The sequence below is a fragment of the Delphinus delphis genome, chromosome 3, assembly GCF_949987515.2.
Source record: "Delphinus delphis chromosome 3, mDelDel1.2, whole genome shotgun sequence".
Lineage (NCBI taxonomy): Eukaryota > Metazoa > Chordata > Mammalia > Artiodactyla > Delphinidae > Delphinus > Delphinus delphis.
In genome coordinates, this window is record NC_082685.1 from 87987004 (window position 1) to 88000496 (window position 13493).

Sequence of the window (13493 nt, forward strand, 5' to 3'; positions counted from 1 at the left end):
TAGGTTGCTTCCATCTCCTGGCTATTGTAAATAGAGCTGCATTGAACATTTCGGTACATGACTCTTTTTGAATAATGGATTTCTCAGGGTATATGCCCAGTAGTGGGATTGCTGGGTCATATGGTAGTTCTATTTGTAGTTTTTTAAGGAACCTCCATACTGTTCTCCATAGTGGTTGTACAATTCACATTCCCACCAGCAGTGCAAGAGGGTTCCATTTTCTCCACACCCTCTCCAGCGTTTATTGTTTCTAGATTTTTTGAGGATGGCCATTCTGATCCGTGTGAGGTGATACCTCATTGTAGTTTTGATTTGCATTTCTCTAATGATTAATGATGTTGAGCATTCTTTCATGTGTTTGTTGGCAGTCTGTATATCTTCTTTGGAGAACTGTCTATTTAGGTCTTCTGCCCGTTTTTGGATCGGGTTGTTTGTTTCTTTGTTATTGAGCTGCATGAGCTGCTTGTAAATTTTGGAGATTAATCCTTTGTCAGTTGCTTCATTTGAAAATATTTTCTCCCATTCTGAGAGTTGTCTTTTGGTCTTGTTTATGGTTTCCTTTGCTGTGCAAAAGCTTTTAAGTTTCATTAGGTCCCTTTTGTTTATTTTTTATTTTTTGCAGTACACAGGCCCCTCACTGTCGTGGCCTCTCCCATCGTGGAGCACAGGCTCCAGAACTGCAGGCCCAGTGGCCATGGCCCACGGGCACAGCTGCTCCACAGCATGTACGATCCTCTCAGACTGGGGCACAAACGCATGTCCCCTGCATCGGCAGGTGGACTCTCAACGATTGTGCCACCAGGGAAGCCCCTATTTTTGTTTTCATTTCCATTACTCTAGGAGGTGGGTCAGAAGGATCTTGCTGTGATTTATGTCATAGAGTGTTCTGCCTGTGTTTTCCTCTAAGAGTTTGATAGTTTTGGGCCTTACATTTAGGTCTTTAATCCATTTTGAGCTTATTTTTGTGTATGGTGTTAGGGAGTGTTCTAATCTCATACTTTTATATGTACTTGTCCAGTTTTCCCACCAATTACTGAAGAGGCTGTCCTTTCTCCACTGTACATTCCTGCCTCATTTATCAAAGATAAGGTGACCATATGTGCATGGGTTTATCTCTGGGCTTTCTATCCTGTTCCATTGATCTATATTTCCATGCTTGTACGAGTACCATACTGTCTTGATTACTGTAGCTTTGTAGTATAGTCTGAAGTCAGGGAGCCTGATTCCTCCAGCTCCGTTTTTTGTTCTCAAGATTGCTTTGGCTATTCAGGGTCTTTTGTGATTCCATATAAATTGTGAAATTTTTTTGTTCTAGTTCTGTGAAAAATGCCAGTGGTAGTTTGATAGTGATTGCATTGAATCTGTAGATTGCTTTGGGTAGTAGAGTCATTTTCACAATGTTGATTCTTCCAATCCAAGAACATGGTATATATCTCCATCTATTTGTATCATCTTTAATTTCTTTCATCAGTGTCTTGTAATTTTCTGCATACAGGTCTTTTGTCTCCTTAGGTAGGTTTATTCCTAGATATTTTATTCTTATTTTTGCAATGGTAAATGGGAATGTTTTCTTAATTTCACTTTCAGACTTTTCATCATTAATGTATAGGAAGGCCAGAGATTTCTGTGCATTAATTTTGTATCCTGCTACTTTACCAAATTCATTGATTAGCTCTAGTAGTTTTCTGGTAGCATCTTTAGGATTCTCAATGTATAGTATCATGTCATCTGGAAACAGTGACAGCTTTACCTCTTCTTTTCTAATTTGGATTCCTTTTATTTCCTTTTCTTCTCTGATTGCTGTGGCTAAAACTTCCAAAACTATGTTGAATAAGAGTGGTGAGAGTGGGCAACCTTGTCTTGTTCCTGATCTTAGTGGAAATGGTTTCAGATTTTCACCATTGAGGACAATGTTGGCTGTGGGTTTGTCATATATGGCCTGTATTATGTTGAGGAAAGTTCCCTCTATGCCTACTTTCTGCAGGGTTTTTATCATGAAGGGGTGTTGAATTTTGTTCAAAGCTTTCTATGCATCTATTGAGATGATCATATGTTTTTTCTCCTTCAATTCGTTAATATGGTGTATCACATTGATTGATTTGCGTATATTGAAGAATCCTTGCATTCCTGGAATAAACCCCCCTTGATCATGGTGTATGATCCTTTTAATGTGCTGTTGGATTCTGTTTGCTAGTATTTTGTTGAGGATTTTTGCATATATGTTCATCAGTGATATTGGCCTGTAGTTTTCTTTTGTTGTGATATCCTTTTCTGGTTTTGGTATCAGGGGGATGGTGGCCTCGTAGAATGAGTTTGGGAGTGTTCCTCCCTCTGCTGTATTTTGGAAGAGCTTGAGAAGAATAGGTGTTAGCTCTTCTCTAAATTTTTGGTACAATTCGCCTGTGAGGCCATCCGGTTCTGGGCTTTGTTTGTTGGAAGATTTTTAATCACACTTTCAATTTCAGTGCTTGTGATTAGTTTGTTCATATTTTCTGTTTCTTCGTGATTCAGTCTTGGCAGGTTGTGCATTTGTAAGAATTTGTCCATTTCTTCCAGGTTGTCCATTTTATTGGCATAGAGTTTCTTGTAGTAATCTCTCATGACCTTTTGTATTTCTGCAGTGTCAGTTGTTACTTCTCCTATTTCATTTCTAATTCTATGATTTGAGTCTTCTGCCTTTTTTCTTGTTGAGTTTGGCTAATGGTTTATCAATTTTGTTTATCTTCTCAAAGAACCAGCTTTTAGTTTTATTGATCTTTGCTATCCTTTCCTTCATTTCTTTTTCATTTATTTCTGATCTGACCTTTATGATTTCTTTTCTTCTGCTAACTTTGGGTTTTCTTTTTTCTTCTTTCTCTAATTGCTTTAGGTGCAAGGTTAGGTTGTTTATTCGAGATGTTTCCTGTTTCTTAAGGTAGGATTGTGTTGCTATAAACTTCCCTCTTAGAACTGCTTTTGCTGCATCCCATATGTTTTGGATCATCGTGTCTCCATTGTCATTTGTTTCTAGGTATTTTTTGATTTCCTCTTTGATTTCTTCAGTGATCACTTCGTTATTAAGTAGTGTATTGTTTAGCCTCCATGTGTTTGTATTTTTTACAGATCTTTCTCTATAATTTATATCTAGTCTTATAGCATTGTGGTTGGAAAAGATACTTGATACAATTTCAATTATCTTAAATTTACCAAGGCTTGATTTGTGACCCAAGATATGATCTATCCTGGAGAATGTTCCATGAGCAGTTGAGAAAAATGTGTATTCTGTTGTTTTTGGATGGAATGTCCTATAAATATCAATTAAGTCCATCTTGTTTAATGTGTCATTTAAAGCTTGTGTTTCCTTATTTATTTTCATTTTGGATGATCTGTCCATTGGTGAAAGTGGGGTGTTAAAGTCCCCTACTATGAATGTGTTACTGTCTATTTCCCCTTTTATGGCTGTTAGTATTTGCCTTATGTATTGAGGTGCTCCTATGTTGGGTGCATAAATATTTACAGTTGTTATATCTTCTTCTTGGATCGATCCCTTGATCATTATGTAGTGTCCTTGTCTCTTCTAATAGTCTTTATTTTAAAGTCTATTTTGTCTGATATGAGAATTGCTACTTCAGCTTTCTTTTGGTTTCCGTTTGCATGGAATATCTTTTTCCATCCCCTCACTTTCTGTCTGTATGTGTCCCTAGGTGTGAAGTGGGTCTCTTGTAGACAGCGTATATATGGGTCTTGTTTTTGTATCCATTCAGCCAGCCTGTGTCTTTTGGTGGGAGCATTTAATCCATTTACATTTAAGGTAATTATCGATATGTATATTCCTATTCCCATTTTCTTAATTGTTTTGGGTTTGTTATTGTAGGTCTTTTCCTTCTCTTGTGTTTCTTGTCTAGAGAAGTTCCTTTCACATTTGTTGTAAAGCTTGTTTGGTGGTGCTGAACTCTCTCAGGTTTTGCTTGTCTGTAAAGGTTTTAATTTCTCCATCAAATGTGAATGAGGTCCTTGCTGGGTAGAGTAATCTTGTTTGCAGGTTTTTCTCCTTCATCATTTTAAATATGTCCTGCCAGTCCCTTCTGGTTTGCTTTATTTCTGCTGAAAGATCAGCTGTTAACCTTATGGGGATTCCCTTGTGTGCTTTTTGTTGTTTTTTCCTTGCTGCTTTTAATACGTTTTCTTTATGTTTAATTTTTGACAGTTTAATTAATATGTGTCTTAGCATGTTTCTCCTTGGATTTATCCTGTATGGGACTCTCTATGCTTCCTGGACTTGATTAACTATTTCCTTTCCCAAGTTAGGGAAGTTTTCAACTATAATCTCTTCAAATATTTTCTCAGTCCCTTTCTTTTCTTCTTCTTCTTCTGGAACCCCTATAATTCGAATGTTGGTGTGTTTACTGTTGTCCCAGAGGTCTCTGAGACTGTCCTCAGTTCTTTTCATTCTTTTTTCTTTATTCTGCTATGCAGTAGTTATTTCCGGTATTTTATCCTCCAGGTCACTTATCCGTTGTTCTGCCTCAGTTATTCTGCTATTGGTGCCTTCTAGAGTATTTTTAACTTCGTTTATTGTGTTGTTCATCATTGCTTGTTTCATCTTTAGTTCTTCTAGGTCCTTGTTAAATGTTTCTTGCATTTTCTCTATTCTATTTCCAAGATTTGGGATATCTTTATTACCATTATTCTGAATTCTTTTTCAGGTAGACTGCCTATTTCCTCTTCATTTTTTAGGTCTGGTGGGTTTTTATCTTACTCCTTCATCTGCTCTGTGTTTTTCTGTCTTCTCATATTGCTTATCTTAGTGTGTTTGGGGTCCACTTTTTGCAGGCTGCAGGTTTGTAGTTCCTGTTGTTTTTGGTGTCTGTCCCCAGTGGCTGAGGTTGGTTCAGTGGCTTGTGTAGGCTTCCTGGTGGAGGAGTCTAGTGCCTGTGTTTAGGTGATGAGGCTGGATCTCGTCTTTCTGGTGGGCAGGTCCACGTCTGGTGCTGTGTTTTGGGGTGTCTGTGTCCTTATTATTATTTTAGGCAGCCTCTCTGCTAATGGGTGGGATTGTGTTCCTCCCTTGCTAGTTGTTTGGCATAGGGTGTCCAGCACTGTAGCTTTCTTGTCGTTGAGTGAAGCTGGGTGTTGGTGTTGAGATGGAGATCTCTGGGAGATTTTTTCCATTTGGTATTACCTTGAGCTGGGAGGTCTCTTGTGGACTAGTTTCCTGAAGTTGGCTCTCCCACCTCAGAGGCACAGCACTGACTCCTGGCTGCAGCATAAAGAGCCTTTCATCCACACGGCTCAGAATAAAAGTGAGAAAATGTAGAAAGAAAGAAAGAAAGAAAAAGGAAGGAAGGAAGGAAGGAGATAAAATAAAGTAAGATAAAATAAAATAAAGTTATTAAAATATAAAATAATTATTAAGAAAAAACTTTTTTTAAGAAGTAAAAAAAAAAAGGACGGGCAGAACCCTAGGACAAATGCTGAAAGCAAAGCTATACAGACAAAAATCTCACACAGAAGCATACACATACACACTCACAAAAAGAGGAAAAGAGGAAAAAATTATAAATCTTGCTCTCAAAGTCCACCTCCTCAATTTCGGGTGATTCGTTGTCTATTCAGGTATTCCACTGATGCAGGGTACATCAAGTTGATTGTGGAGATTTAATCCTCTGCTCCTGAGGCTGCTGGGGGAAATTTCCCTTTCTCTTCTTTGTTTGCACAGCTCCCAGGGCTCAGTTTTGGATTTGGCCCCGCCTCTGCGTGTAGGTCGCCTGAGGGCATCTGTTTTTCACTCAAACAGGACGGGGTTAAAGGAGCAGCTGACTCGGGGGCTCTGGCTCACTCAGGCCGGTGGGGGGGGGGGGGGGGGAGGGAGGGGCACGGATGCGGGGCGAGCCTGCGGCGGCAAAGGCCAGCATGACATTGCACCAGCCTGAGGCGCGCAGTCTCCTGGGGAAGTTGTCCCTGGATCACGGGACCCTGGCAGTGGTGGGCTGCACAGGCTCCTGGGAGGGGAGGTGTGGAGAATGACCTGTGCTCATACACAGGCTTCTTAGTGGTGGCAGCAGCAGCAGCCTTAGCGTCTCATGGCTGTCTCTGGGGTCCGCGCTGTTAGCTGCAGCTCGCGCCTGTCTCTGGAGCTCCTTTAAGTGGCGCTCTTAATCCCCCCTCCTCGCACACCAGTAAACAAAGAGGGAAGAAAAAGTCTCTTACCTTTTCGGCAGGTCCAGACTTTTCCCGGACTCCCTCCTGGCTGGCCGTGGTGCACTAACCCCTTCAGGCTGTGTTCACGCTGCTAGTCCTCTCCCTGCGATCCAACGGATCCAACCGAAGCCCGAGCCTCTGCTCCCAGCCCCGCCCACCCCCGCGGGTGAGCAGACAAGCCTCTCGGGCTGTTGAGTGCCGGTAGGCACCAATCCTATGTGTGGGAATCTCTCTGCTTTGCCCTCCGCACCCCTGTTGCTGCGCTCTCCTCCGTGGCTCCGAAGCTTCCCCCCTCTGCCACCAGCAGTCTCTGCCCGTGAAGGGGCTTTCTAGTGTGTGGAAACTTTTCCTCCTTCACAGCTCCCTCCCACTGGTGCAGGTCCCGTCCCTATTGTTTTGTCTCTGTTTATTGTTTTTTCTTTTGCCCTACCCAGGTACGTGGGGAGTTTCTTGCCTTTTGGGAGGTCTGAGGTCTTCTGCCAGCATTCAGTGGGTGTTCTGTAGTTGTTCCACGTATAGATGTATTTCTGATGTATCTGTGGGGAGGAAGTTGATCTCCGCGTCTTAGTCTTCCGTCGTCTTCCTCCTTTCCCCTCAGGTATAATTTTTGATAGCAAACTTGGAACACTCTGGAACAGGTTAGTTATGTAAAATGGCCATTATATCTGGGAATACATGATTTGGTTTCCAGGTCAAATTTGCCAATATATGATCAAATAAGATGTTGGCTGATTCATTCCCCTACCCACGTTGGGCAGCTATATCTTCATGTGTAAAATGAAGAGCTTGGATTTCATGATCTCTGAACTTCCTTGTATCCCCTAAAATTCTGTAACAATTTTAAAAGCACTTGAGAGGAATTGTAAGCATTATTGCTCTCCTTCTTCTCAAACCTCCACTTTCTGTGCACAATCCCTACTTTATGTTTGTAACATTTTATCATTAATTGACAGATACGTATTATTTATTTTCTGTACTTCCCAGCCACTAGAATGTAAGTTGCATAAGAACAGAACTTTATTTGATTACTGTTACATCCTCAATGTCTGGCATGTAGTACACATTCAATAAATATTTCTTTAATGAATGATTGCATGAATCAGTAAACATCTTCCAATGCAATGATTTTTTTAAAAAATAAAATAAAATAATATATATGTGAAAGCTAACAGCCTCATTCTGTTTTATCCTGAAACACTTTTTCAAAGTAAAAAACCTGTTATTATATATTGATCATTTGAATTGTATCTAGTTAAAAGGAATACATACTTTAGAGTCCAAAAAGTCAAATAATAATTCGGTGTGCAGCAGACAATACATATGGCCTTTTCAGTGCTGCAACTTCTATCTTCTTGATATGTTGACATAATGAGGTTGATAGGGAGCAAAATGATCATTCATATTAAAATAAGTCCAGAAATTCCCTGTTGGTCTAGTGGTTAGGATTCAGCACTTTCACTGCCAGGGCCTGGGTTCAGTCCCTAGCTGAGGAACTGAGATCCTGCAAGATGCATGGTGAGTCCAAAGTAAAAAAAATAAAATAAAATAAAATAGTCCTTGTTTTCAAATAACACGCTGGAGTAGATTTTTTTTTCTCAGCTTGCCAGAGATAGACTGTATGGTTAAAGCAATAAATATCTTTGTAATGATAAAATCATAATTTTATAAGACAAAATGTTTAGTAGTGGAATAGTGAAAAAAAGCCTAAAAATGCTATAAAACATTAAACAATTTTTTAATTGAAGAAAAATGTGTTATAGTCTACTGGTCTTTTACAGAATGAATTCTAGATAAAGGAACAGTGGTCAGGAATGTTTAAAGACCTAGAAATATCAATACCTATAAATGGGTTAAGTGACAAAGAATATAAAAATAAAGATCTGATATCAAAAGAGTAATGTTAGAACATTAACTATAAAGTACTACATGTAAAATAATAAAGTAAACTGAATATAAAACAAATTTTAATATAGAAATTAAAATATACTCCCTGATAGGCTTTTAGAAATTATATTTTTATTTATATCTTCTAGAAAGAGTAAAAAAATAAAATATCAAAAAAACTTTAAAAATTCGTTTAAAATCTTTTAGCTAAAGCCCTTTTGACATATAAATTTTTTTCACCAAATTTGAATTAGTGTTTTACAGTGGGCTTAAGTTGTTATTACATGTATTGAGATTAGCTAATGAAATTAGCTAGTGAAATTCTTGACAACTTGCTTAATCAGATACTAATTAAAATCATATGCTAAATTCCTAACCACAGCAAGCATATGAATATAATTACAGATATCATTGGCTTCAAAATACAGCTTTCTAAGATATAAAATCTTTCAGATAATATGTAGCAAAAAGGGAAATTAAGACCCATTAGACATATGGTATGCCTGAGTCAGAACAGAATTATATTAAATATCCAGAAGCAGAGCCATAAAAAGAAATACATTTGTTTAAAGAAAATCAATATCTCGGTGACTGATGGAATGCATAGGTAAACTTGATTTTCTAGCAGTTATTTCTAACAAAATATGGGACAGAATATGTAAATATGAAATAGTTTTAATTTACTTTTTGTCTAATACACCAATTACCTTCATGTACCTTAGGCACTGAATTTCTAAATGTTATATATATACATATATTAATTACATTTATGTTAACTCGGTGTGGCAGTTTCTAACATAGCTCCCTCTGCTCTCCACTTCCTGTTACTAACAGTCTTGGGGTGTGGGATTTCTGACTTGCTTCTAGCTAATACAATACTGCAAAGTTGATAGGATGTCACTCTGTCATTACTTTACATAAGCAAGTCACCTTAGTGGGGAGACCCACATGGCAAGGAACTAAAGGCTGCCTCCAGACAACAACCAGCAAGGAACTAAAGCCCTCACTCTAACAGCCAATGAAGAACTGAATTCTGACAACCACATAAACTTGGAAATAGATCCTCCCCTAGCTGTTAGCCCTGAATCCTTAGTTGCATTCTTGTCAGAGAGTCTGAAGCAGAAGACCCAGCTGAGCTGTGTCTGGACAGAAGCAGAACCACAGAAACTGTGAAATAACAAATATGTGTTGTCTTAAGCTGCTGAATTTGTGGTAATTTGTTATGCAGCATTAGAAAACTAATACATAGACTATTAATGAAGATTTACTTAAAATGAAGTATCAATGATGACTTTATTTCACAAATGTTAGAATAAGACAACACTAGAAATGCTAAAGATGTCATAATATTGCTATTTTCTTTCATTTTACTTAATTTAGGTTTATTGACATATAACTTAAATACAAAAAAATCCACCTTTTTTAGATGTACAGATTGATGAGTTTTGACTAGTATGGACAGTTGAGTAACCACAAAACATTTGAGATAAAAATAAGTTGGGAATGATGGAAATATTTTATAATACCTGGCTATTTTCATTGTTAGTACAGTACTTTCTTTATCCTAAGTGAAATCAGAACCTCTGCTTTATTTCTATCTCCATATTCAATAATTAGGAAAATATATAAAAAACAAATAAGTAGTGCAATGTAATAAAAATTTAGTTTAATAAGGGGCATTGTAAACTTTCCTAAATTTGATAAATTCGCTTAAAATTAGCCTGAAGTCTGGGGTCTTTGGAGACAATACATTTCAAGATACCACCTAGAAAACAAAACACCACCCAAAGTAAGGCAGTGTTAAAAAGTGAAGTTGGACTAAAACCATTTATTTAGAAAAGCTATATCCCTTCCCATAACACACACAAACACACACATAGACACAGACACAAAACTATGCACATTTCTATAAAATAATAAAGTTGATATTCATTTGTAGAATCTGTCATTAATACATGAGCCATAAAGACGCTTGCACAGAGGAGGCAAAATGCTTTTGCTATACTGAAACAGATGTATCTGCTGTGTAGTGATTAAAAAAAATAAAATTGTTAGAAATCCGTTGTGATTACTGGACTTCCTGAACACATTTGTTTGCTCCCTTACAAGGATATGTTTTGTTTGTTTTTTGTTGTTGTTGTTTGAGTTTTTCCCTCCAGGTAAAAAAGAAATGCCAGATTATATATGCATTGGCTGTATGAATTTTTCCCTTCAGATGTTTGAGCATGATTTTGTTGAATTATATCTGTAAGCAGAATTGTGGTTTTATAACAAAGAATTTGCTGCTCCTAGGGCAAATTTGGGCTCTGAACTTTTAGTATGCAATATTTGGGGATCCATATAATAGTATACTTGGTCAGTCAAGCAAGTGTGTTTATAAGTTCCATGACCAGTTACCAATATGAAATTTAATGTGTCACTCTAATAAAAGAATTTATAATAAATTGAGATAAGTATTTTTAAAAATAGGGGCAAATATTTGAATAATTATGGAGAGAACCAGTATAGAAATGGCTCGTAAATATTATGCTATACAGTTGACTGAATTGAACAGAAAGATGCAAAGAGATGCATCTTTTTGTTCAATTCAGTCAACTGCATTGCTCTCAAACTACAGGAATCTCATACTAAATGCAACTCAATCTTTTTTGCCTTGAAAGAATGTGAGCTTGAATTACCTGCTTTGTGACTGCATTCTATGATTTCTGAGAGTATAGGTGATGCCAAAATCACTGAGTAGACTTCTGTAACTTTCAACTTTATCAGAAGGAAGCAGAGTAGATTATACTGGAAAATATACAGAAGCAAGAATAAGGGAAGCGGTGGTATTGTGAAATTTAGAGAATTTCATAGATATAGTGCTGTTTTGGCTTCAGTTTGTTCTTGCAGTATGCATGTCAGCTTCTACAACTAGTTTATCTTAGGTATAGGAATCTGAAAGAGTTATAAAGCATCCATTTATGTAAAAAACCTTTAAAAACAAAAGAAGCATGGCTCTTATCTACCCATCAATGTTTATTGAGCTTTATCATTGAAAATGAGGATGTACTTAGCATGTGTTGTCTGGGAAGTAGTGAATTAGAACAGAGAAAAATGACTATTTTACCATTGAAGTAAAATATTCTATTTCTTTTCTTTAAAATTATTTTTCTTTCCTTTGAAGAAAGGGAATCATGACAGTGAACAAAAGAATTATCAATATTTTTAAGCACATTAAAAAGCTGCTTAAAACAATTTGTAATAGCAAATGTTTTATAACCATAGTTTCCTTTTATTTTCCTGAATAAGAAACATCAACGGTAATAATAGTGATAGCTAAGTAATGACAAAAATAACTAACATTTATTGTTCTAGATGTTGTGTGAAGTAACTTTTAATCCTTATTAGGTGCATTTTTATTTCCATTTTGTGGATGAGGAATCTGAAGCACAGAGAGGTTATATAACTGGCCAGTGATTCTATGGGCAGTAATCACAGTAATTATGACCAGTGGGATTCAAGAGCAAGCAGACTAGCTCTAGAGCCAATACCCTTAATCTTGATAAAATTTGAATGATTATACAAATAATTACTTCAAAATAACTCAATGGGGCTACTAGTTTATTTTACAAAGTATTTTTTATATAGAAAAACATACTTCCGGGCTTCCCTAGTGGCGCAGTGGTTGAGAGTCCGCCTGCCGATGCAGGGGACAAGGGTTCGTGCCCCGGTCCAGGAAGATCCCACATGCCGCGGAGCGGCTGGGCCCGTGAGCCATGGCCGCTGAGCCTGCGTGTCCGGAGCCTGTGCTCCGCAATGGGAGAGGCCACAACAGTGAGAGGCCCGCGTACCGCAAAAAAAAAAAAAAAAAAAAAAAACCATACTTCCTAGTAAGCTTTTTACAACTTAGGCTTCAATCTTCATGAGTCAACTAAATTGATTAAAATGTCAGTGTTACACTTGATTAAATATCTACACTCCTCTAAGTTTAACCTCTAACTTTATCAAAGAACATTCACATTTTCTTAATAAGGTATATCACTTTTTGATAATTGTTTCTATCTTGAGGCTATAAAATTATTATGGCTTTATTAAAACCTGTGATTAGGAAAGCCAAAGTATTTTGAAACATCCCATTTGTATTATTAGCAAAACTCACTAAAACATAAGATGGCATTTATGTCTGGTTAAACAAATTGACGATGAAACTATAGAATACTGACCAGTCCTCTTCTCGAGTCCTTACAATGCTGTGTTGAGGGTCTGAGGGCCAAAATGTTAAGCCAGGCAATTGACAATTTAAAATTATATGCTGATTCCTTTCGTGAATATTTGCAGCTTCAACTGCCAATTTTAATTTACTCCACTGAGCAATTCTCCCATTAAAAACTCAATAATTGTTAGACCACTGCAATAAAACCTTCAAACATTTTGCCTCCAAACACAATATTTGTTTCAAATAAACTTTTGGTACAGAAACCATATGTGCTATAAAATGTTAGGCAAGTAATTAGAATCATTTTTTAACTCCCTGTGAACTTCCAATAGCATAAACAAAGAGGAAAAACAACAATTAATTAAACATGTAAGATGAGGCTGCTATATATTGAATTTATATAAAACATGCATATATATGTATTTAATTTGCCAAAGAAAAGGCATTTTGTTGAGCCAGACTTCATTAACTGTGTGCGTACGTATGTAGACAATCATATATACTATCATACACATACAAGTTTATGTAATCTGGGTCAACAAAATGCCTTTTCTTTGGTAAATTTACCAAAATATAGGATATGACAAAAAATAACCAAAAGATGTATATTCTGGCTACAATAATACTGCCATGTCATGTAATTTTCATTTCCTTGCAAAAAGGTTACAGCAATGTATCACAGTCCAAAAGGAAAGAATAGTAACTCGCTCCATTTTCCTTACTCCCATTTTCAGCCAACTCTTTAGTGGAAAGATGTGAATGTTCTTAAATATAACTAGTATTCAACTTTTCTAATTTTTTTATTGGCTTTCCTGCAGGTTTTAGAATACATTCTTGGTGAATAAGATACTAACTTTTATATTTACAAGAGCAGCGTTAATTACATATTGAATTGAAACTTAGTGATACATGATTGAGATTAAAAAAGAAAAGTCATTTTTCTCTAGGCTTTTTTCAGTTTCCAAATCATGTCTTCCATCACTGGTTGATTTTTCTAATTTTCTAGTATACCATTTTTTAAAAAATGTCCTCTATAGTTCCATCTTTTTTCGTACAGGATTATATTGAATTATTTCTATTTGTTAGTTTTGTGCTTTTCTCTCTCTTTTTTTTTTTTTTTTTTCTTTTTTTATATCAGTGATGGAAATATTTGAAGAAAGATTTCTCTGAATCACCCTTTTGGTTTGAGTATATTAGAAAATGATTGAAAATATCAGTAACAAAGAAGTCAAAT